The following is a 25,819-nucleotide window of genomic DNA, read 5'->3' on the forward strand; positions in this document are numbered from 1 at the left end:
ATGTCCCAATTTGTCTGGTGGGTCTCAGTTTACATCTGATGTCCCGATATAATTGTTAAATGTGCTTCCATTCACCCTCAAGAGTGTCCTCGTTTGGATAATAAATGATGTGTTCACTCTACTTTTCTGTAATGTTTAGTTTTTGCCTTTTCAAAAAAGGAGGGCATTTAGTGCTACTTGTGTAATTAAAATTAGTTTTATAAAAGGCAATGTCGTGATTTCTGCCTTCAAGGAGAGCCAACTGATTATAATAACAAAGCAGGCATTGGTATGGTGTTTTTGCATTACAGAACACTTTGACAAGTCTCTTTAAAGGGCTGAATGGTAGGGGTTCGATATATTTTGAGTAGATGAATGAATAGGTAAAGCTAGAGTGATAGGTCCAGGAGGCCTTAATATATTAGTTACATGTAAATTATCAACATCGTCTCATACTTGTGTAGTCTTGTTCATATCTAACTTGGTGACTCTATTGTGTGAAACTTCTTTCTTTCTTGCATTTTTGTAGGTGGCTAGTGATACTTAAAATTGTGTTGATCTTTCAAAAAGTCGGCATTTCTCCCCTACTCTTAATTCATACTTTCTTTCGCCTCTAATCAGAGATCTTTTCCAGCCTTCATCAAGATGCCAGTTATTGTAAACATTATTGTGTAAAGTGAGATAAAACTGGTTACGTGGGTGACCATCTCCGGTCTCAAGACAAACTCCAGTAGGGCATTGTTTTTCAGTTTCTTCTGTTTGAGAAAGAGTCATTGGAACCCTTTTTGTATATGACTCTCCAGACAGTTTTTCTCCACCATGTTGTGAAACCCAGCCTGTCGTATCTCCGTTTATTAATGATTCTGTCACATAGAAGAGAACGGAGGGTCTATATAAATCAAGCTGGATTGCCTCTCTCTTTTCCTTCCTTTCAAATTCACTGTCAGGGAGGAAGGTTAGTGTGGTGGAGTTGTAAGTAACTGGATTCATTAGTGATTGTGCCTAGGACTGATAGCCAACCCGTAGGACCCCACTATTGTAGCATTGCTTGTTAAAATAGGAAAATATTTCTGAAGCAGTTGACAAATAGCCAGTGTTCCAAAGGCTCCCTTTAAGTTGTCCTGCCCCTATTTCCTTGACTCTCTCCTCAGGTACTGCTGGATGTCCCCAGATTCAGCAAATAAGTGTCAACACCTGGCATAGCAAGGGGCTACTGGAATGCACGCATGCGGGGATGTGTGTGTGTGTTTGTGTGTGTGTGTGTGTGTGTGCACATGCACATAGCAATGGACCTGACTCATTTTCTATCTTTCAGAGTGTCTCCAACTAACATTGCTGTTCAATAGTTGGGCCAACTATTTTGTTTTCATAGAAGACATCCTTCAGAGATATTCTCTTCAAACAAAACATGGAAATTTCTTTTAGCACCTGTCTGACACATGGTCATCCAGTGTTTGCATAGCTTTGGTAATGGAGAGTTCACTCCCCCAGATGTCACTTTCCCCTCTGAAATAAATTACATAGGATGATCTACACTCATTTCTCAGGAATGTTCTTTATCGCAAAGAGCCATACCTGCTAGCAATAGGATTTATCTCTTTGTGTAAAAATGTGTCTCTGGATAATATTCCCTTAGCCGTCCTCTCTGTATGTATATTCATGAACACTTATAATGTTTGAGAAATATCACAGACCTAAAGAAGCCACATCATCCAGATTCCTGTCTTTCGGCTCAGAAATATGCTTTGTACATAGTTAGGTAATCAGTCCTTAGGTAATCAATTGTTTCTATCAAAGAAATGCATACATGAAAAAATGAAGGACCCCAGGCAGAAAATATTTTTTTAGCCTTTATAGAAAATTCCCCCAGGATAGAAACTTCATGACTCTGATTGGCCTATTTCAATATTTAATCATAGCAAACATCAAGAGTTTCTCTTATGCCCAGATGAAATCTCTCTACCTTTAATTAAAGCTAATTTCTTCTTCTTTAGTACTCTGGGTGGGTATCCTTTGTCTGGCTGCATTTCCAGATCATCCTTCTTGTTGACAGGGCAGAAGGAGGAGGAAGGAAGACCAAGCGTGTATTCTAGGAGTCTGGTATTCTAGAGAACTCTATTACCAAATTTACCTCACCATATAGTGATGGGGAACATTTTCCTTCATCGTTCTAGGGATCTGATTATACTAAAAAGTAAAACAAAAAAATGCTAAGCACTTTGCTCTAGCAAGTGAGGCCAACTCTTTTTTTTTTTTTTAAACCAGGTCATGTGTTAGCTTTGGATGTTCAGAGGGAAGGAAAGGCTGTCATTGTAAACATGTAGGCGAAAGCATTTACATTTTTTAAAAGTAAAACTTTATTACAATCTATGTGCAACTGTAAAAGTAAGAATTTTGTATTTTGTCTCCTGAGCTTGACCTTCCAACTTCTAATTAGGCCAATTAACATAGCATCATGGAATTTTCCAGAGTGTGACGGAGAAAGCACAGAAGGCGGTTGTATCATGAGACTCTTGGTTCTAGGACTTTAGTTGTGGTTATGTACAGAAATGTATCAATGATTCTTTAATGGCAAAATTCATGACTTTATATTTGACTTTTAGTTTCTATTGTTTTGAAAGGATGCTAAATCTGAAAGGGACTTTAGAGAGCCTACAGCTTAAATGTCTTTGCAGATGAGGAAACTGTTGCTTATGCATTGACCATATACACATACTTCTCAAAGGACTGAGCATTGAGGAGCAGTACTGAACAACATTGAACGACAGTATTTACTTCTTTGGAAAAAGTCTGGATCATTTCTTGCCACCCTACTGCCATGGTGTCCATCAGTTAGAAATATGTAGAAAGGAGGAGTACAGTGCCTCCAGTGTCCCTGGCTTAGTGGATGTGTCCCTTAGGACTTTTAATCTTTTAACAATTAATTATGTGATTATGGAATAACCTCTTGATATGTGAGCATGCTTGCCTACTATGAGGGAGAGTCCTGAGCAAATAACAGATGTAGATTATTCTCCTGATGTAAAATAATAAGAAAATCATCACCACTCTGATTTTTAAATGTTTCCTATACTTTTCATTGTTTTGAGGTCCCTTTTTAAAATAAAGCTCTGTGTGGGCTTGAATTTATTTACTGGATTCTTTTAAACAAACATCTGTTGAGTGTCTACCATTCAGTTAGTTATTCAACAAGAATGTATTTAGTGTTTGTTATTATCAGAATTTCTCTAGGTGCTGGGGATATAGTAGAAATAAAAGAAATACCTACACTCACAGAGCTTTTGGTCTCATTACAAATACAGGTGAATAAGATGAATCCTGTTCTTGCTTCCTTGAGCATGGAGCAATTTAAATTGATTGCTACAATTAGTGTGATTAATATTCATTACAGGGATAACAGAAGGTATAGAGTACCTAATGACTGATTACCTAAGTATGTACAGAAAACAAGGCAGTGATAGCAAGTTCCAGGGTTAAGGAAGACTCCTCGAAAAGGGTAGAAAGAGACATTTAAGTTGGTATCTAAAGGGTGAGTAGCAGTTCCATGATCTGGGAGATTGGGAGAGGGAATGATTCCATCAGAGGGAATGACATGCATGCATTTTGGAATTGAGAGAAAGGACGGCACATTTGTAAAACTGGAACAGAGCAGAGAATATTTGGGAATATAGGCTATAGCTAGAACAGAGTATCCGGGAATATGGTGGGGGAATTATGAAATGAGGTACCATTGTTGAGGGCTCTGGAAACCATCTTAAGGAAACTGTACTGTATTTGAAAGGCAGTGGGGGGGACACTGTGGGTTTTAAGCCATATTGCTTTTATTTAAGGATCACTCTTAGAGCAATATGGATAAAAGAATGGAAGGACAACCACTAGAGGGAAGGAGTGACTAGGCAGTTGACATAATCTGGGTAGGAGATGGTGGCAGAGAGGATGGAGTGAAATGAAGGGGTTTGAGTAACATTTTGGAAGTAGAATGCTCAGACGTGAATGAAAGCGGTGGAAGTGAATGATCACGTATTCATAAGAAGGACAGTTCAGGGTGACTTTCAGAATTTTGGTTCTGGATTCAATCAGCTACAGATCTGATTGCCAGACTGTGGACCTGTATAATTGCCCATCTTTCTGTTTCTCCTCCTTTATTTGAGGATGCACTTGTATATCGAGGTAGCCAGCTATGTCTTGTGGAGAGCCCCCATGTTCCACATGGGTCTGTGTTCCAGTGAGAACTGTTATATATAAAGCCATTCAGCCTTCTATCTAGGTTTTAAGGTGGACAGGCCATCTTCTGAATTCAACTCAACGGAACATCTAAACTATCTAAAGTGATTATGTCAGAACTAGCTAAGGCTCTGTCTGTGTCGTGCTACCAATTGATCATTAACTTCCTCAACTGTGCCACTCATAAAGCAGGCCTGAGACCCTGTTTTCTTTTCCGAATTGACTGTTGTTCAGGGCTGAATCGCACATCACCCGTTGCTTTTGTATTGTAAAAACTCAATATATCTACTCCCCCTCTGAGGCAGAAGGGGAATCATTTGGATTAATATTTTATTATTTTAAAATGCCTCCAAGATGCTATCTGATTCATTCTCATAACAATTTGGGAAGGCAGGAAGGAAGCAGGTAAATGCACACTTCACATAGTTTTTACTTAATGGCAAATTTAGTGCTGTTTGGTCAAAGATGAAAAATGAAGAAATTATTCATGTGGAATCTAATTTAAGATCATCATTCTCGGTGACATTTATGACTTGCTTCTGGCAGGAATTTTGTTTGTTGTTGTAATATGAGGAATGTTCTACTCTTTGTATTTGAAGGTGACACCAGTATCCCTCCATTAGTTGTACATGGGCTTTGAGATGTTTTTCTAATGGAAAGGACAGATTTTCATTAAGCCATTTGCTCTTTCTCTTGACATTGTGACAATTGACATACATTTCTGATGCCTGACTTGGGGTAGGTATTACAGCCATAACCACCAGCAGAGAAAAACAAATTGCCTGCCTGGGGATTTGAACTTTTGCCACTGGCCTCATTAGCACAGCGTACTAACCAAGTAGGGTAGCCACGGGCATGCAATTATAAAACAGCATGAATCAAACCTGGTCTAGAGCCCTGAAACTTACCCTTTGAATATATCCATTAGCCTCAACACATCTCCATGAAACAATGTGGCCTTTCTCTAGAGGCATATACTGCGAGAATGGTTTGCTGTTACCTTCCATAGGAATTTGTTTCTCAAATTTAATAAAGATGGAAACATTAGTGAATCTTGAAATAAAATTTAGTGTTTCTATAATACTAGGTATTTAGTTTGGAATGGTATTCATAAACATGTCATCTCTCTGTGACAACTGTTTTCAATAACTTGTTTTCCATAGTAAGGGCCATGCTTGAACCACATCAGAATTTATGTCTATCCACATGTGGGGAGGGTAACATTTTAGAAGTAGATCACAAATGTCAGAACACTGTTCAAAGTGATAGCTTCACAGAAATGCTCGAGAGTAGATAGAGAGCCCTGAAGGCATTATGTAAAGACAGGAAAAATTCATTGCAGTCAACATATTCTTGCAAACGATTTTGAAAGGGAAGCACTTAATTACATTGTAATTATTAATGATTTCAAACCAGTGGTGGTTATATGGATATCAAACCATTCAAGGAAGGGAGGGTGCTATGGAAATGGATGTTAGATTTATAGACCTTGTTAGTTTGCTTGGGCTGATAGAACAAAATGCCAGAGAACGGGTGGCCTAAACAGCTGATGTATTTCTCAGTTGTGGAGGCTAGGGAGTCCAAGATCAAGGTTGGACCCACAGATTGGGTTCCTGGTAAGATTCTCCTCCTGGCTTACAGACTGCTGTCTTCTTGCTGTGTTTTTGCATGGTGGACAGAGAGAACGCCCCGGTCTCTTTCTCTTATAGGGACACTCATCCTATTGTGGGTACTCCGTCCTCATGACTTCATCTAAACCTAGGTGCCACCCTAAGGCCCTACCTCCAAATGCCATCACATTGGGGATTAGGACTTCCACATATGGATTTTAGGGGACATGAACAGTCGTAAGAAAAGCTGAAATGAGCTTGACTATTTTGTTGGCAAACAAGTTCCCCTGTCTCCCTCACTTCCCTTACTCAGCCAGCCATCAAGTCCTGTCGATCGTACCATCACGTATTTCTCTAATCAAACCTCATGATACACCTGAGCTGATCCAGACCTTCTCATTTCTCAAGTGGACAGTGCCAGTAACTCCCACCTGCCTGCTGTCTGCAATCCTACCTCCTTTTAATCCATTTGTCATAATTTATAACATGCAAATGAGATTCTGTCACTTACTTGCAATCTGAGGATTGCCATTACTCTTATGATGAAATCTCCAATTCTTACCATTCCTTACAAGAAAGACTTCATCACTGGGTGTCGCATGGGCACTGGGGAGCGTGTGTGTGTGTGTGTGTGTGTGTGTGTGTGTGTGTGTGTACGTGCACGTGCGTGCGTGTACATCTGTGAGTGTGTGTCTGTACGTGGGAGAGTTGATCTCACACTGATAGAAGTCCGCAAATTTACACTTTTTTTGCTTTATGCCCACATGAGATTATTTACGGTCATTAAAGTTTATATATTTGTGTTGAGGCATTAATTTAAGTGCAAACATTTAAGAATACCTGATTTTTACGATCCCCTTCTGACCTTTCTTTATTTTGTTTGTATACTGGGAGCCTAAGGTAAAACAAGTTAAATTGGCCTTGAAGTCTGTCAGTTCAGAGGCCCTGCCCTCCAGACTCCTCTCTCTCTGTTCTCCACACACCACCGTGCACCCTAAGCTCTCCCTTCACGAATGTTTTCACTTTCTTAAGTGTTTGGAGCTCTCTCATCTGCGGAACTTCTCACGTAGTGTTGCCCCTTCCTTGACTCATTCTACTCCTGTTTTGCTCTTTCAGGTCTTAGCTCAAACATCACTTCCTGTTCCTGGGACTTCCCTTGAGAAGGCCCGGTGCTCCCATCACCCACCTCTCATTCAAACTTCAGCATCCCCTTTCCTACCTTCCTAGGGCAGCAGGTTTACTGCTGGTTCATTTGTTCCTCCTCCTTGAGGATAGGGGTCTTGACAACCTTGCTCATTATGGAATCCCTCAAGTCTAGCAGAGGCAAAGGCACCCATTACAGAGGAGCTTGTCCTCTGGAAGCTCCATGGGAACGAGAACCTCCGTTTCATCCTTTGACTGATTCACTGCTATATTCCCCAGCACCAATAACAATGCCTGTACATAGCGAGTGCTTAATAAATGTATGTGTGTGCGTGTAATAGTCATACACAGTTAGTTCTCTCTTCTTCTATACACATATAAGTATATGTATAAATAGGAAGTACGGTGCTTAAAAGACTATTTTGGGGTGCCTGGCTGGCTAAGTCAGTTAAGCCTTCGACTCTTGGTATCGACTCAGATCATGATCTCATGGTTTCATGGGTTCGAGCCCCATGTTGGGCTCTGCCCCTCTCCCACTCATGCTGTCTTAGTCTCTCCCAAAATTAATAAATAAACTTAAAAAAACCCAAAAAACTATTGATTTTAGAGCAGTTTTAGGTTCACAGAAACATTAGGAGGACAGAGTAAAGATTTTTCATTTATCATTTGCCCCCACACATGCATAACCTTCCCCACCGTCCCCACCACCAGAGTGGCACAATTGTCAGAACTGATAAACCTACATGGATACATCATAATCACCTGAAGTCCATAGTTTATGTGAGGGCTCACTCTTGGTATTATACACTTTATGGATTTGGACAAAGTATAATGATATGTATCCATTATTATAGTATCATATGGAATATTTTCATTGCTCTAAAAATCCTTTGTACTCTGCCTGTTCATCTCTCCTCTGACCACCCCCCAACCCTTGGGAACCACTGATCTTTTTATTGTCTCCATAGTTTTGTTTTTTCCAGAATGTTATGTAACTGGAATCATACAGCATATAACTGTTCACGCTGGCTTCTTTTACTTGGTAATATGCATCTAAGATTTCTTCATGTGTTTTCATGGCTTGATAGCTCATTTCTCCTTGGTGTTGACTAAGACTCCGTTTCCTGAATATACCACAATTTACTTGTCCATTCACCTACTGAAGGACATTTTGCTTGCTTCCAAGTTTCAGCAGTTATAAATAAAGTTGCTATGAACATCCACATGTAGGTTATGTATGGACATCTATAAATTTCTGACTCCTCTGGGTAAATACCAAGCAGCACAAATACTGGATCATTTGGTAAGAGTATGTTTAGTTTTGCAAGAAACTGCCACGCTGTCTCTCAAAGTGGCTGTACCATTTTGCATTCCCACCAACAAGGAAGGAGAATCCCTGTGGCCCTACATCTTCACCAGCATTTGGTTTTCTTACTGTTCCAGATTTTGGACATTCTAATAAGTGTATAGTGGTCAAGAGACACTTTATGACTGAACCTCCTCTACATCATGGGACTAGTATGACAACTCTGAAGAGGTGATATCTTTGTTAAGTGCTATAAATATACATTATTTGTGCCAGGAATCAGAGTACAGATGTCACCCCTTGAAAAACACGGACCCATCAAGGAACTAGCCTGCCATCTCTCTGCCTTACCTTTATGATTCATCAGTAGTAAAACAGGAAGCCAGGCATGGCTTGCCCACTCATTTTTTTTAATGGTCTTCTTTCCTTTTAATGATTTCATAGCAACTTGCTTCAGTGGGAAGAAAATAATGGCAATTATTTAAATTTGTCTAATGTTTATTTACTTTTGAGAGACAGAAAGAGGCAGAGCATGAGCAGGGGAGGGACAGAGAGAAAGACACAGAATCTGAAGCAGGCTCCAGTCTCTAAGCTGTCAGCACAGAGCCCGGCATGGGGCTCGAACCCATGAACCATGAGTTCATGACCGTGAGTTCATGACCTGAGCTGAAGTTGGCTGCTTAACTGACTGAGCAACCCAGGCACCCCGAGGGTAATTATTTAAAAGATTATCTTTAACTTTGTTTAATAACAACTTAGCTGCATTTTTTGGCCTATATACCAAAGGTTCAAATTATTGCAGAGACTGCTGACTCTAATGAGCTAAGAAGACCAGTATGGTTTCATGTTGAAATGTTTACAGCATAGCTACGAGGTCATAAATATGAAAAGAGGAAAGGCTAGCCACATGGTTTTTAATGCATCAAAAATTCAAATAAGAGTTAAATGTTTAAAATGTTTTGTAAAGTTCAGTTTTCCAGATCTGTATTTGTGAGCTATAAAATTAGGAAATGAAACGGTGGTTTCTAAATGAAAACTTTGATGAAGGTTGACCAAAGTTTTCGAAGCTTAGACCCTCTTATTATTGAGTATGTACTTAATAGGAATGAAAATTTATAATAACTACTAACTAACTGAACCTCTGTTTTTAATTTATTGTTACCTTTAGGTACATAAATATAATTTAAACTTTATGCTATTTCTGTAAGCCAAGTGTAAGTATCTCAGTCTTGCAGAAAAGGGGACTAAGGATCAGAATGGTTAAGTGGCTTGCCTGAGAGCACACAGAATGAGACAGTCGCAGAGAACAACGTTTCCTGCCTGGGTGAGCCCATTCCTCTGAATGTGTTTTGGACTCCAGTTAATGACTCTCCAATGAACTGTCTGAATTATTGTTGTTTAAATGGTATTTTTGCTGCATCTGTGATTCTTGGAAATCAGTTTGCTGTCAGGGAAGGTTTCTTAAAGAGCAGTCTACCTTTAATTATTTCCATTTTTTCCTATTTCCACTGTGCAGCTTCCACATCAATATTCTTATTATTGACTAACCTCCAGATTGGCAAATTTGGTGGGATCTCTTTCTAGTATTTGAATTGCCAACTCATCTTCCTCTGAAAAACTTTTCCTTCTTTTTTTTGCATTTAATAACTTGTTTTACTTTTATTTTTTTAAATTTATATCCAAATTAGTTAGCATATAGTGCAACAATGATTTCAGGAGGAGATTCCTTAGTGCCCCTTACCCTTTTAGCCCATCGCCCCTCCCGCAACCCCTCCAGCAACCCTTAGTTTGTTCTCCATATTTAAGAGTCTCTTCTGTTTTGTCCCCCTCCCTGTTTTTATATTCTTTTTGTTTCCCTTCCCTTATGTTCGTCTGTTTTGTCTCTTAAAGTCCTCATATGAGTGAAGTCATATGATTTTTGTCTTTCTCTGACTGACTAATTTCACTTAGCATAATACCCTCCAGTTCCATCCACATAGTTGCAAATGGCAAGATTTCATTCTTTTTGATTGCCAAGTAATACCCCATTGTATATATATATACCACATCTTCTTTATCCATTCATCCATCCATATATATACCACATCTTCTTTATCCATTCATCCATCCATGGACATTTGGGCTCTTTCCATACTTTGGCCATTGTTGATAGTGCTGCTATAAACATGGGGGCGCATGTGTCCCTTTGAAACAGCATACCTGTATCCCGTGGATAAATGCCTAGTAGTGCAATTGCTGGGTCGTAGGGTAGTTCTATTTTTAGTTTTTTGAGGAACCTCCATCCTGTTTTCCAGAGCGGCTGCACCAGCTTGCATTCCCACCAACAATGCAAAAGAGATCCTCTTTCTCCGCATCCTTGCCAACATCTGTTGTTGCCTGAGCTGTTAATGTGAGCCTTTCTGAAAGGTGTAAGGTGGTATCTCATTGTGGTTTTGATTTGTATTTCCCTGATGATGAGTGATGTGGAGCATTTTTTCATGTGCTGGTTAGCCATCTGGATGTTTTCTTTGGAGAAGTGTCTGTTCATGTCTTTTGCCCATTTCTTCACTGGATTATTTGAAAAACTTTTCCTTTTCCTTCTTATTGGCACAATCCAACTACATCTCTGGGATCTGTTCCAGATCCATGTGTCAAATTGTCTCCCCAACAGCTTGTTTGGTGTTTCCATCGACATTTCCAATTTAACATGTGTGAAACTGAACTTGTTTTCCATAGCAAACCTGTTCTTTCCTGTGTTCTTGAACTTAATTCTTATGATAGTTGATTTTATATGTCAGTTGGTTACACTCTTGTGGCTGGGTGTTTGGTTAAACACTAGTCAAGATGTTGCTGTGAGGTATTTTGTAGATGCGATTAACACTTACATCCGTTTGACTTTAAGTAAAGCAGATTACTCTCCATAATGTGATGAGTCTCATCTCATCAGCTGAAGGACTTAAAAGGAAAAACTGACATTTCCTGAAGAAGAAGGAATTCTGCCTCCAGACAGTAATGTAGAAATCCTGCACGCGTTTCCAGCCTGCTGGCCTACCCAATGGATTTTCAATTCAATACTGCAATGTCAACTCTTAACATAAATTTCCAGCCTGCCAGCCTACCTTCTGAATTTCAGACTTTCCAGACCCCCCAATCACATGAGCTAACTCCTTAAAATCAGTCAACCAGGGGCGCCTGGGTGGCACAGTCGGTTAGGTGTCCGACTTCAGCCAGGTCACGATCTCGCGGTCCGTGAGTTCGAGCCCCGTGTCAGGCTCTGGGCTGATGGCTCAGAGCTTGGAGCCTGTTTCCGATTCTGTGTCTCCCTCTCTCTCTGCCCCTCCCCCGTTCATGCTCTGTCTCTCTCTGTCCCAAAAATAAATAAACGTTGAAAAAAAAATTTTAAAAAAAAAATCAGTCAGTCAGACTCTCTTCCCATGCTTGGTTCTGTCTCTGGAGAACTAACTGATACATTACTAAGTCAGAAACCACACATTGTTCTTAGCCTTCTCTACCTCCTCCTCCTCCTGCTGTCCAACAAGTACTGAATCCTCTAGATTCCCTCTTTTAGAGGCTCCTAAATCTATCTCCTCTTCCCTTCTTGCTTGGAGCTCTGTGGTAGCTACCTAAGCACCACCTCCAGTTTGGTCCCCTCAATCCACTTTGCTGGAGATGTCACTGTGTCATTTCACAATCCTTTGGTGGTCAGTTCCCTTCACCTGAAACTCAGGCATGGGCACATGGCTCTCCTTGATTTTGTTCTTTATTTCGGGATCCTCACTTCCTCTACTGGCCCAGGTTCGCTTTTGGATCCATGAAGAAAGACTTGCTATTTCATGCCTCTATATTTTTCCACATGTCATCACTTCTGAATGTCTCCTCTCCTTTTCAGCTAGCCATCACCTACTTCCTTTTCAACACTCAGCTCAGGGCCATCTGTTCTAGGACTCTCGTTTGTTCCCTCATAACCTCTTGCTTACACTGCAATCAAGAACTAATCCCTCTGACCTGGATTTGTTATTTGCTCTCCCCTCTACTAAAAAGCAGAGAGCAGAGACCGTGTGCTTTTATTTCTATGCATCAAAAGCGTGTATTTTGCAGACACGTAATAAAGGCATATAGGATGAATGGATCAATAACCAGATGAATAGGCTATGACCGGGAGGTCTTTGCTGTATAACGATTCCCCCAAATGGTAACGGTACTGATACAGGTTCACCTGTGACGCAGTAATAAGGATTGGAAACTCTTTCTTTGCATACCACCCTAGGGCTAGACAGGGCCAGGAGTGCTGCTGGATATCTAAGCAGAAGTGGGACTAAAGGAGAAAAGTGAAGAAGAAAGGGAACTAAATGTTAAAATAAAAGAAGTAGTTGGGAAAGGGGAGAGAAAGAAGAGGAGGAAACATGGAAGAATCCTGGGGAATAGGTGGAGGTCCAGGGAGCCGTGATTAGGACCTCAGGTGTTCTCAGCAACAGGAAGCGCAGGATTCTCCTGTTGTCCACCCTTGTTGTTCCTTGTGTCAATACTAGGGATCACGGCACCCTTACACCCCGGTCTCCTGCACATATCCTGTGTGTGCGCCTCTCTCTGTGCACCTCTCCCCTACGGTGAAGAATCAGCAGTACCAAAGGGACATGCCCACCTTGAATCCCCACCTAGGCCCCGGGATCTTGCAATGCCCTGCCCAGCTGGCCCTCAGTTGGCCTCCAGAGCCTTCACAGCACTTCCCGTCCATCTTCAGAGGGCAGATAGCTGAGCAGAGGAGTTGTCCCTTAGGCACAAGGTATACTCTGAGTGGGGTTACAGCTAAAGCTCTACACCTGGATCTTGCAGACCATTCTCAAGGCCCTGGGAAGGCAGAATGGGTCTAGAGTAGCCCGGAGGTGTCAATATATTGACAGAAGAGAAGAGTTGTAAGATGTCCCAGCCTCATTCTGACTCCCAAATCTCTGCCGAATCTCACCTAGGCCGAGGTGTAACTGGCCCTCCTGTAAGTCCTCCAAAGTTTTCCTTTTCTTAAAAAGTTGGAAAACAGAAAGCATTACACATAAAATATTAAAAAACCCAATCACACATACTCCTAACACCTGGAATTAACCCTGTCAACGTTTTGGCATATTTGCTTCTAGTGGTTTTTTTTTTCTATGTAGACACCAAACACAATTCTGCTGATGATATATGCGTATGTCACCATTTCTTGTTAAATTTTTTTGATATAATTTCAAACTTAAAAGTCGGAAAAATGGTATGAAAACTCCTCTTATGTCTTATACCCAGATACACCACATGCTAACATTTTGCCTCATTTGCTTTATTTTTCTCTTTTTCTTTCCCTCCCTTCCTTCCTCCCTGACCCCTTTCTTTGTAGCTTTCTCTCGCTCTCTCTCAAGTTATTTTCTGAACCATTGGATAAGTTTAAGTTTTTAGTTTATTCCAAAATATTTCATGTGTGTTCGCTACAAACAAGGACATTCCGATGATCACAATCAAGAACTTTAACATTGATACAACACTGTTATTTCAGTCACAGTCCAAACTTGTTTGATTGTCCCAGTCATGTCCTTATAGCTATTTTTGGTTTGGGCTCAGAATCCAGTCCAAGATCAGGCATTGCACCTAGCTGCCTTTAGTCAATTCCTCAGCTTCCTTGTCTTTCATGACCTTGACATTTTTGAAGGGTATAGGCCAGTTATTTTGCAGAATGTTCCTTAACTTGGGTTTTTCTGATGTTTCCTTGTAATTGGATTCAGTGTCTTTATTTGGGGCAGGAACACAAGAGATGTGGTGTTAGTCATTTCCCAGAATGTTGTAACAAACAGTCTGGCGCCCTCCAGTAAGGCTTCTCTCTCTGACGATCCTGATTCCTATTCCTGACGCCTGGATCTCCCTTACCCCCATAGCCACTGTTACGTGGGCCCCCTCTTGTTCTTTAAAAATAAATTTACAAACTTACGTGTGCTAAGGGACAATCTGTACTGTTAATTTTATGCTTTTAAAGTTATACACGTAAAGTTTGAAGCTATACATACGAAACATTTGTAATGTGTCTGAACTCCATCCCTGACGATGCATATAGACCTATGCGATTCCTTTTATGGTTCTTGTTCTCCAGAATCTTCAGTTTAATGCAGGCCTGAGAATTTCTCCAGGTGGCTGCAATATGGATCCCACAAGATCATATCTATCTAGTTTACTACTGTGTTACCAGTCCAAGGCCTTTCCATCACAGGTCCTCAACTAATTTCTGCTGGATGGACTGAGACATCACCAGGATTAGAGGAATCTTCCAAGCCAGCTCCAGGGCTATTTCCCATACCTGGTTCTATCAGCACCAGGAGAGCTTACTGATTCCCCCACATTGTGACACTGACTCCTGGGTCAGAGTGTTCTGACGCATGAAATCTCACCTTTCTGTAAGTTTTCTTAAAAATTTGTTTTCAAATTCACGTTAAGAGAGAGGAACTGGTAATCAAGATTAATGTTAGCCATTGGGGTGCACATATTTTCTTACTGTCATAAAAGAACATTATTGGTATTTGAGAACAGTGAGTCTCCATATATCGCTGCTATTAAAACTTCAACACAAAGCCTTTTCAGGATGTTTTAATGATCAGTGAATGACTTAATGAATGTTGAGCTGGAGGCTATTAACCCTGACTCTGACCTCTATTAGCTATGAATTAAGGCAGAGCTTTAGGCTTCGAACAAGGGATCAGAATAAATGTGGGGAGTAATTAAGCTTCCTCGGGTCCCTGGATTTTTGCATTTCGCATTGTAGCCTGTGTAATTGCCCAAAGAGCTGATCACTCTGAACCTTAAAAACAAAAAGATTTCTTATTCTTTGATTGTGAATCTGTATACAGATGAAATGGTGTATAGTCTTTCTTACTTTGAAGAGAGTAGTGGAAAAAGAGAAGTAGACGTAAAATTGATGTTAGAGGAACCAACTGCCATGCTTTCAAACATGTAATACACTTGTCTGGGGGAAATGGCTTAGTATTCATGTTTTCACCAAGTAGACTTCTGTAATTGGCCAAGTGCAAACACAGAGACTTTTACCTTCTTGCAAGAATCGAGCAAAGCTCCTTTTTTCTAATCAACAGGATATCTGATTGAATAATATATTGTGTAACTCTGGGATATCAAAGTCAGTGTTCTTTGAATATGTATGAATCATAAGGAATTTAGTTGGTCAACATATTTACCCTGTAAGATTTTACATTTGCTTTTTTATTTGTAGCTTTTGGAAAAAACAACTCGGTCCTAAAGGGGATGATTTGATGACAGATCTTCATGTTATAGAAGCCAAATTGGGTCAAAGATATCCTTATTTTTAATCAGGTTTTCTGGGATAGAACTTCAAAATCCTGGAGGCTTTTAATTCCACTTTTCGTTAGAAAGGAAGAAAGGAAGAATGGAAGATATTAAGGAAAGAAGGAAGTAGAATGGAAGGGAGAAAGAAAATAGACCCTTTCATAAAATTAATTCCTCCTTTGAAGAGCTATGTAGAGGCACAAAGGATCCCCTAAGTCCTCCTGAACGACGGATGTGAAAAGTCATGTGAGTGGTATACTGATAGTGATCAGGGGAGCCCTTAACCAGGAACAGGGAGCCTAGGACCTAATGGCCAATGTATAGGACATATGGCAATACCTAACTCTTGGGCTTAAATTCCAATGTGCATCTCTTATAAAAACAAATAGTAAGGGATTACAAGAGAGGCCACAGCACTTTAATATGCTTGGAGACTCCCATCTCTTCTCTGCTCCTAGCAGAGAGTAGAGGGATTTCCCCCCAAATATGTGTCATCTGAGAATGGTCCTTGAAGAATTAAATGAGACAAGTTGGACTATATGTATATTTTCATATCCCTGTAGTATGTATGTGTGTACATGTGCACGCTCACATACACACATATTTTAAAACCTAGGATAAAAGCTAAATTAATAATGGAAATACCAGCCTTTTTAAAGACTGTGAAAGTGTTTGTTTATTCTTCGTGAGGAAGCGGGATCTCTCCACTATGTTCAACGCCATTAAATCAAGCAGAATAATGGATCCCTGAAGAGTTCCACATTCTGGAGCCTGTGAATATATTCCCTCATTTGGAAAAAGGGAGTTTGCAGATGTGATTCAGACAAGGATCTTAAGACAGAGAGCTTATCCTTGAATATCTAGGTGGGCTATGTAATCACAGGATTCTTCAAAGATTGAAGAAGGAGGCAGAAGAGAAAGAAGTGACAAAGGATTTGAGGGGTCTCTGCTGCTGGCTTTGGAGACGGAGGAAAATGCCATAAGCCAAGGAATGAACGCAGTCTATAGAAGCTAGAAAATACATGGATCCTCCCTGAGAGTCTCCAGAAGGAATGGAGTTCTGTTGACACCTTGATTGTAGCCCACTAAGACCCATTTTGGACTTCTGACCTCTAGAGCTACAAGATAATAAATGTGTGTTGTCTTAAGTCACTGGGTTTGTGGTGATTTGTTGTAGCAGCAATAGGAAACTAATGCACTGAAGCATTTGCTTTCCAGATGAGAGTCTCTAATGTTCTCTAACACACCATTGACTATGAAGGTCTTGTGTTCTAGATGGTTGTCACTACAGGATGGTGGAGCCTCTGTATGCCTGGGTCTCTGAGTCCCCACATTACTCCTTAGACTGGGGGCGGGCTCCGCTCGAGCGAGAAATAAACTCTCTTCTGATTAAGACCTGGAGATTTTAGGATTGTTTGGTTTCGCTGGGTCACTTGGCCTTTCCCCCATTAGTACCCAGGACCTGCCTGGTAAACTCAGATCTTCACAAATGAGGTTTTATCAGTGGTGTGCTGATAAATGGTTATTTCTGTGGTGTAAATATTCCCACCACGGCTAATTTCAAGTAACATATAATGTCACTGAAGGACAAGTAATATGCACAGTTAGTTAGCTTTTGTGAGTGTGTAAGTTGTACCAGCTCATTTCTGGGTGAACTTTGATTGGATCTTAAAGATGGGGCAGAATTTGACTATTTTGTAAATTTAACAGTGGCATATCTATAGAGGGAGATGAATGTGGGAGAGGACACAGCCTGTTTGTGGTAACAATAACTGGAAAGGCTATATTTAGTAATATTTTGCATTAAGATTTTCAAGCCAGGAATTAGAAGATTGAAATCATACCTGGTAAAATAAATTCTAGCACTTAAATTTTAAGATCTATTTAATATACCCAACCAAGGCAAATCATTTGGAAAATTATTTTGTGGGTTTGGGGTTTTAAAAAACCTTTTTTTTTTTAACATTTATTCATTTTTGAGAGATGGGGGGGTGCAGAGAGAGAGGGAGACATGGGATCTCAAGTAGGTTCCAGACTCTGAGCTGTCAGCGCAGAGCCCCGACACGGGGCTTGAACCCACAAACTACAAGATCATGACCTGAGCCAAAGTCAGACGCTTAACCAGCTGAGCCACCCAGGTGCCCCTTATGAGTTTTGGTTTTAAATGATGGCTGTATAGCTTATTTTTGTGGAAAGAGCAAGTTACCGCCATAGTAAAATAAAGGTAAATGAAAACAGAACATTTTGGAATTTTTTATAGTAAATGAACTTTCTTACATTTGTTTTATAACTCAAAGACATTATAATTACCTATGTAAATATTTAGGAGGATGTGAAATGTCAACCGAGGAGTTTAGGTAAGTTAAATTATAATTTAAATATCATTTTTTACAAAATGTTTCTTGTGAGACCCAATATCACTCCTATAAAAACAGTCTATTTAAATTATCTAGGAAAATATTTCAAGTTTCTTTTTTTAAAAGCCTTAATGTCAAATAATAGTGTTATTTTCAATGTTAATCTAAATATATTTTTCTAAAGCCCATAATGAAATTTAGGGCTTTAAACCAATTCAGTCTTTTTTTTTTCTTTTTTAAAAATATGAAATGTATTGTCAAATTGGTTTCCATACAACACAGTGCTCATCCCAACAGGTGCCCTCCTCAATGTCTATCACCCACCCTCCCCTCCCTCCAACCTCCCCCCCATCAATCCTCAGTTTATTTTCAGTTTTTAAGGGTCTCTTATGGTTTGCCTCCCTCCCTCTCTAACTTTTTTCCCCCTTCCCCTCCCCCATGGTCTTCTGTTAAGTTTCTCAGAATCCACATAAGAGTGAAAACATATGGTATCTGTCTTTCCCTGTATGACTTATTTCAATTAGCAGAACACTCTCCACTTCCACCCACGTTGCTACAAAAGGCCATATTTCATTCTTTCTCATTGCCATGTAGTATTCCATTGTATACATAAACCACATCTTCTTTATCCATTCATTGGTTGATGGACATTTAGGATCTTTCCATAATTTGTCTATTGTTGAAAGTGCTGCTATAAACATTGGGGTACAAGTGCCCCTATGCATCAGTACTCCTGTATCTCTTGGGTAAATTCCTAGCAGTACTATTGCTGGGTCCTAGGGTAGATCTATTTTTAATTGTTTGAGGAATCTCCACACTGTTTTCCAGAGCAGCTGCACCAGTTTGCATTCCCACCAACAGTGCAAGAGGGTTCCCGTTTCTCCACATCGTCTCTAGCATCTATAGTCTCCTGATTTGTTCATTTTAGCCACTCTGACTGGAGTGAGGTGGTATCTCAGTGTGGTTTTGATTTGTATTTCCCTGATGAGGAGCGACGTTGAGCATCTTTTCATGTGCCTGTTGGCCATCCGGATGTCTTCTTTAGAGAAGTGTCTATTCATGTTTTCTGCCCATTTCTTCACTGGATTATTTGTTTTTCAGGTGTGGAGTTTGGTGAACTCCTTATAGATTTTGGATACTAGCCCTTTGTCCAATATGTCATTTGCAAATGTCTTTTCCCATTCTGTTGGTTGCCTTTTAGTTTTGTTGATTGTTTCCTTTGCAGTGCAAAAGCTTTTTATCTTCATGAGGTCCCAATAGTTCATTTTTTCTTTTAATTCCTTGCCTTTGGAGATGTGTCAAGTAAGAAATTTCTGCGGCTGAGGTCAGAGATGTTTTTTGCTGCTTTCTCCTCTAGGGTTTTGGTGGTTTCCTGTCTCACATTCAGGTCCTTCATCCATTTTGAGTTTCTTTTTTGTGAATGGTGTAAGAAAGTGGTCTAGTTTCATTCTTCTGCATATTGCTGTCTAGTTCTCCCAGCACCATTTGTTAAAGAGACTGTCTTTTTCCATTGGATATTCTTTCCTGCTTCGTCAAAGATTAGTTGGCCATACATTTGTGGGTCCAATTCTGGAGTTTCTATTCTATTCCATTGGTCTATGTGTCTGTTTTTGTGCCAATACCATGCTGTATTGATGATTATAGCTTTGTAGTAGAGGCTAAAGTCTGGGATTGTGATGCCTCCTGCTTTGGTCTTCTTATTTAACATGACTTTGGCTATTCTGGGTCTTTGTGGTTCCATACAAATTTGTTTGTTCTAGCTTCAAGAAGAATGCTGGTGCAATTTTGATTGGGATTTCATTGAATGTGTAGATAGCTTTGGGTAGTATTGACATTTTAACAATATTTATTCTTCCAATCCATGAGCATGAAATATTTTTCTATTTCTTTGTATCTTCTTCAATTTCCTTAAAAAGCTTTCTATAGTTTTCAACATACAGATCTTTTACATCTTTGGTTAGGTTTATTCCTAGGTATTTTATGCTTCTTGGTGCAATTGTGAATGGGATCAGTTTCTTTATTTGTCTTTCTGTTGCTTCATTATTAGTGTATAAGAATGCAACTGATTTCTGTACATTGATTTTGTATCCTGCGACTTTGCTGAATTCATCTATCAGTTCTAGCAGACTTTTGGTGGAGTCTATCGGGTTTTCCATGTATAATATCATGTCATCTGCAAAAAGTGAAAGCTTGACTTCATCTTTGCCAATTTTGATGCCTTTGATTTCCTTTTGTTGTCTGATTGCTGATGCTAGAACTTCCAACACTATGTTAAACAACAGCAGTGAGAGTGGACATCCCTGTCGTGTTCTTGATCTCAGGGGGAAAGCTCTCAGTTTTTCCCCATTGAGGATGATATTAGCTGTGGGCTTTTCACAAATGGCTCTTATGATGTTTAAAAGTCTATCCTGACTTCGAGGGTTTTTATTAAGAAAGCATGCTGAATTTTGTCAAATGCTTTTTCTGCATTGATTGACAGGATCATATGGTTTTTATCTTCTCTTTTATTAATGTGATGTATCACATTTATTGATTTGTAAATATTGAACCAGTCCTGCAGCCCAGGAATGAATCCCACTTGATCATAGTGAATAATTCTTTTTATATGCTATTGAATTTGATTTGCTAGTATTTTGTTGAGAATTTTTGCATCCACGTTCATCAGGGATGTTGGCCTGTAGTTCTCTTTTTTTGCTGGGTCTCTGTCTGGTTTGGGAATCAAAGTAAATCTGGCTTCATAGAATGAATCTGGAAGTTTTCCTTCCCTTTCTATTTTTTGGAACAGCTTGAGAAGGATAGGTATTATCTCTGCTTTAGATGTCTGGTAGAATTCCCCAGGGAAGCCATCTGGTCCTGGACTCTTATTTGTTGGGAGATTTTTGATAACTGATTCAATTTCTTCTCTGGTTATGGTTCTGTTCAAATTTTCTATTTCTTCCTGTTTGAGTTTTGGAAGTGTGTGGGTGCTTAGGAATTTGTCCATTTCTCCCAGGTTGTCCAGTTTGTTGGCATATAACTTTCACAGTATTCCCTGATAATTGCTTGTATTTCTGAGGGATTGGTTTTAATAATTCCATTTTCATTCATGATTTTATATATTCAGGTCACCTCCCTTTTCTTTTTGAGAAGCCTGCATAGAGGTTTATCAATTTTGTTTGTTTTTTCAGAAAACCAACTCTTGGTTTCATTGATCTGCTCTACAGTTTTTTTAGATTCTATATTGTTTATTTCTGCTCTGATCTTTATTATTTCTCTTCTTCTGCTGGGTTTGGGGTGTCTTTGCTGTTCTGCTTCTAGTTCCTTTAGATGTGCTGTTAGATTTTATATTTGGGATTTTTCTTGTTTCTTGAGATAAGCCTGGATTGCAATGTATTTTCCTCTCAGGACTGCCTTTGCCTCATCCCAAAGCGTTTGGATTGTTGTATTTTCATTTTCATTTGTTTCCATATATTTTTTAATTTCTTCTCTAACTGCCTGGTTGACCCATTCATTCTTTAGGAGGATTTTCTTTAACCTCCATGCTTTTGGAGGTTTTCCAGACTTTTTCCTGTGGTTGATTTCAAATTTTACAGCATTGTGGTCTGAAAGTCTGCATGGTATGATCTCAATTCTTTTATACTTATGAAGGGCTGTTTTGTGACCCAGTGTGTGATCGATCTTGGAGAATGTTCCATGTGCACTCAAGAAGAAAGTATATTCTGTTGCTTTGGGATGCAGAGTTCTAAGTATATCTGCCAAGTCCATCTGATCCAATGTATCATTCAGGGCTTCTTTATTGACCGTGTGTCTAGATGATCTATTCATTGTTGTAAGTGGGGTATTAAAGTCCCCTGTAATTACCACATTCTTATCAATAAGGTTGCTTATGTTTGTGAGTAATTTTTTTATATATTTGGGGGCTCCCATATTCAGCACATAGATATTTATAATTGTTAGCTCTTCCTGATAGATAGGCCCTGTAATTATTATATAATGCCCTTCTTCATCTCTTGTTACAGCCTTTAATTTAAAGTGTAGTTTGTCTGATATAAGTATGACTACTCCAGCTTTCTTTTGACTTCCAGTAGCATGATAAATAGTTCTGCATCCCCTCACTTTCAATCTGAAGGTGTCCTCAGGTCTAAAATGAGTCTCTTGTAGACAGCAAATAGCTGAGTCCTGTTTGTTTGGGTTTTTTTTTTATACATTCTGATACCCTATGTCTTTTGGTTGAAGCATTTAGTCCATTTACACTCAGTGTTATTATTGAAAGATATGGGTTTAGTGTCATTGTGATGTCTGTAGGTTTCATGCTTGTAGTGATGTCTCTGGTACTTTGTGGTCCCTGCAACGTTTCACTCACAGAATCCCCCTTAGGATCTCATGTAGGGCTGGTTTAGAGGTGATAAATTCCTTCAGTGTTTGTTTGTTGGGGAAAACCTTTATCTCTCCTTCTATTCGGAATGACAGACTTGCTGGATAAAGGATTCTTGGCTGCATATTTTTTCTGATCATCACATTGAAGATTTCCTGCCATTCCTCTCTGGCCTGCCAAGTTTCAGTAGACAGGTCTACTACTATCCTTATGTGTCTACCTTTGTAAGTTAGAGTCTGTTTATCCCTAGCTGCTTTCAGAATTCTCTCTTTATCCTTTCATTTTGCCAGTTTCACTATGATATGTCATGCAGAAGATTGATTCAAGTTGCGTCTGAAGGGAGTTCTCTGTTCCTCTTGGATTTCAATGCCTTTTTTCTTCTCCAGATCAGGGAAGTTCTCAGCTATGATTTATTCAGGTACACCTTCAGCCCCTTTCTGTCTTCTTCTTATGGAATTCCTATGATACGGATATTGTTTCCTTTGATTGCATCACTTAGTTCTCTAATTTTCCCCTCATACTCCTGGATTGTTTTATCTTTCTTTTTCTCAGCTTCCTCTTTTTCCATAATTTTATCTTCTAATTCACCTATTCTCTCCTCTGCCTCTTCAATCCGTGCTATGGCTGCCTCCATTTTATGTTGCACCTCATGTATAGCATTTTTTAATTCCTCATGATTATTTTTTAGTCCCTTGATCTCTGTAGCAACAGATTCTCTGCTGTTCTCTATGCGTTTTTCAAGCCCAGTGATTAATTTTATGACTATTATCCTAAATTCTTGTTCTGTTATATTGCTTAAATTGGTTTTGATCAATTCGTTAGCTGTCACTACTTCCTGGAGTTTCTTTTGAGGAGAATTCTTCCATTTCATCATTTTGGGTTGTCCCTGCGGTAGCTCCAAATGGCAGGGCACTTCCCCTGTGCTGTCTGGAGAAACTTGTGTTGGTGGGCAGGGTTGCAGTTAGACTGGTGTGTGCCTTCTCTTCCCCTCTCCCAGGGGCAGGACTCACTGTGGACTGGTGTGGTCCCTGTCTGGGCTACTTGCATACTGCCAGGCTTGTGTAACTGCTTCGATGGGATCTGGCCAAGGGCATATTAGCCGGGGTGGATCCGAAAGGTGCATGGGGGCAGGAGGGGCAGGGTCAGCTCGCTTTGCCTTCGGTGGTCCACTTCGGGAGGGGCCCTGCAGCACCGGGAGGGAGGCAGACCCATCATGGATCCACAGAAGCACAGGGTTGGGTGTTTGTGCGGTGCAAGCAAGTTCCGTGAGGGGAACTGGTTCCCTTTGGGATTTTGGCTGGGGGATGGGTGAGGGAGATGGCCCTGGCCAGCGCCTTTGTTCCCCGCCAAGCTGAGCTCTGTCGTCTGGGGCTCAACAACTCTCCCTCCCGTTGTCCTCCAGCCCTCCCGCTCTCTGAGCAGAGCTGTTGACATATAACATTCCAGATGTTAAGTCCCGCTGGCTGTCCGAACTCAGGGAGTCCAGTCCCTCCGCTTTTGCAAGTCAGACTTGGGGGCTCTGCCTTGCCAGCCAGGCTGCCCCTCCACCGCCCTGGCTCCCTCCCGCCAGTCCGTGGAGCGCGCACAGCCTCTCCCCCCTTCCTACCCTCTTCCGTGGGCCTCTTATCTACGCTTGGCTCCGGAGAGTCTGTTCTGTAGTCTTCTGGTGGTTTTCTGGGTTATTTAGGCAGATGTGGGTGGAATCTAAGTGATCAGCAGCCCAAGTCACTCTTTAAGAAGCTATTTATTTATCTAAAATCTTCTAAGGAATTAAAGGATACCATACCACTGTCTGTGATAAGAGATAGTTAATTACCAGAAGATGATTATGACTGTATGTGTTATTAAGCATATTCATTTTAAAAATAAAAATGTGTGTTTAACAAAGGAGTGGAAAAAAAAAACCCCAAAGACTTAAAACAAGGGGGAAAAGGGATAAATGTATATTGACACAAAGCCCAGAGAAGGCAATGCTTGCTATTTTGCCTAGGATGAAGGACCCATGAGATGGGCCTCCCTGTCCAAATCAAAACCTTGACCTCACCTTTGAAGTAAATGGGTCCTGTCACCTTCACACACACGTAGAGCTGCTCTCTGTCTGTGCTGTTTTCCGCACAAGGAGAGGAAATGTTCTTTGTCTTCTGTGTATCCTGTCCCAACAGCAAAATTTGTTGTCCTCAGTTTACCATATAGTCTCCCCTAAAATCTGCTAGCATGTATATTGCCTGTAGTCAGTTGTGAAAATGTTAGTCACAGGTGCAGTCGTTGTCAAGTAGTTATTCTAGTTAGAAGCTCAGCCAAGACTGTGGACAGTCCTCATTCCTAAACTCCATCTTTGCTTTCATTTCTATCAACTGGTGAATCTCCTCTGAGGACCTTTCAGATGCTGCCCTTTTTTATAATCAGTCCTTAATGCTGTGTATGTGTGTGTGTGTGCACACACACCTGTGTGCACGTGCATATGCAGTGCATACATATGCACGCAAACATACTCATGCATATACACATGTGTGCATATACAGACCTATGCATGTGCGCACACACACATACACACACACACACACACACACACGATTGGGAGACTTGCAGCATACATGCATGTGTGAGCATACACACACATTTTGTAGACTTGTAGGAATTGTTTTGCGTCATTGAATTATTGGTGGACTTTCCGGACAGCCACTTGGCAGTATTCTCTCCTTGCTTGTTCTTCCTGGCTTAGCACCCAGAAGCAAAGTGGGGCAGGTGATGTCCTCATGATTTGTATGCTCTTCCAGTGTGGCTCAACACTGCTACTGAAGCCATACTGCCAAGCAGGTGCACATGTGTGCAAAGCTGTGCTAACAAAGAAAGAAGCTTATCCTTCCCATCGGGGGCCATTTGTGAATATTCGGGTTGATTTTATTTACATGGAGGGAGTACTATCCACAGGAATGTATCCTAGTAATTGTATGTGTATTCATAGGATGGCAGAAGTTCACACATGTGCAGAGGAGACAGGACTCATTTCATTCAAAAATAAGATCAGGGCTCTGGAACAGAGTGATCCAGCAGCTATACAATGATTCAGACAGGCAGGAAAGTCCAATGGGTTTCTCACTCTAACACAAATTTAAGGACTTCTAAAACACTTTATTTCCAAATTTGGCTTATTCTATTCGACCGATAAGAACATTTGCTTATTCCACAGGTCACATTGCAAAAGAAGTAGTGAAAGCCCTTATGGACTGAGAAATGTTTTCAAAGTTCACATCATCTAGAACCAACAGGGGCAGAGAGAGTTGAAAAGAAATTGTGAAAAAAAAGTAGCCAAGTTGTGGGCAGAGAGCCAAAGTGATTAGATGCCACTTGTCACAAAATCTATAGCAAATGGAGTAGTAGGACTGTGTTTGAGCGTGAGTTCCTTGAAAATGGCGTCTGAGACAAAGTTCATAGTGTCCAGATATGTTATTCGGGATTATGATTCCAGGGAGCAGGAATGCAGGATATAAGGAATGAAGCAGAGAAGAAGGGAAGGCCAATATTGAGATGCACTACAGAGCTGGTCCATCCT

The sequence above is a fragment of the Prionailurus bengalensis genome, chromosome A1 (assembly GCF_016509475.1).
Source record: "Prionailurus bengalensis isolate Pbe53 chromosome A1, Fcat_Pben_1.1_paternal_pri, whole genome shotgun sequence".
NCBI lineage: Eukaryota > Metazoa > Chordata > Mammalia > Carnivora > Felidae > Prionailurus > Prionailurus bengalensis.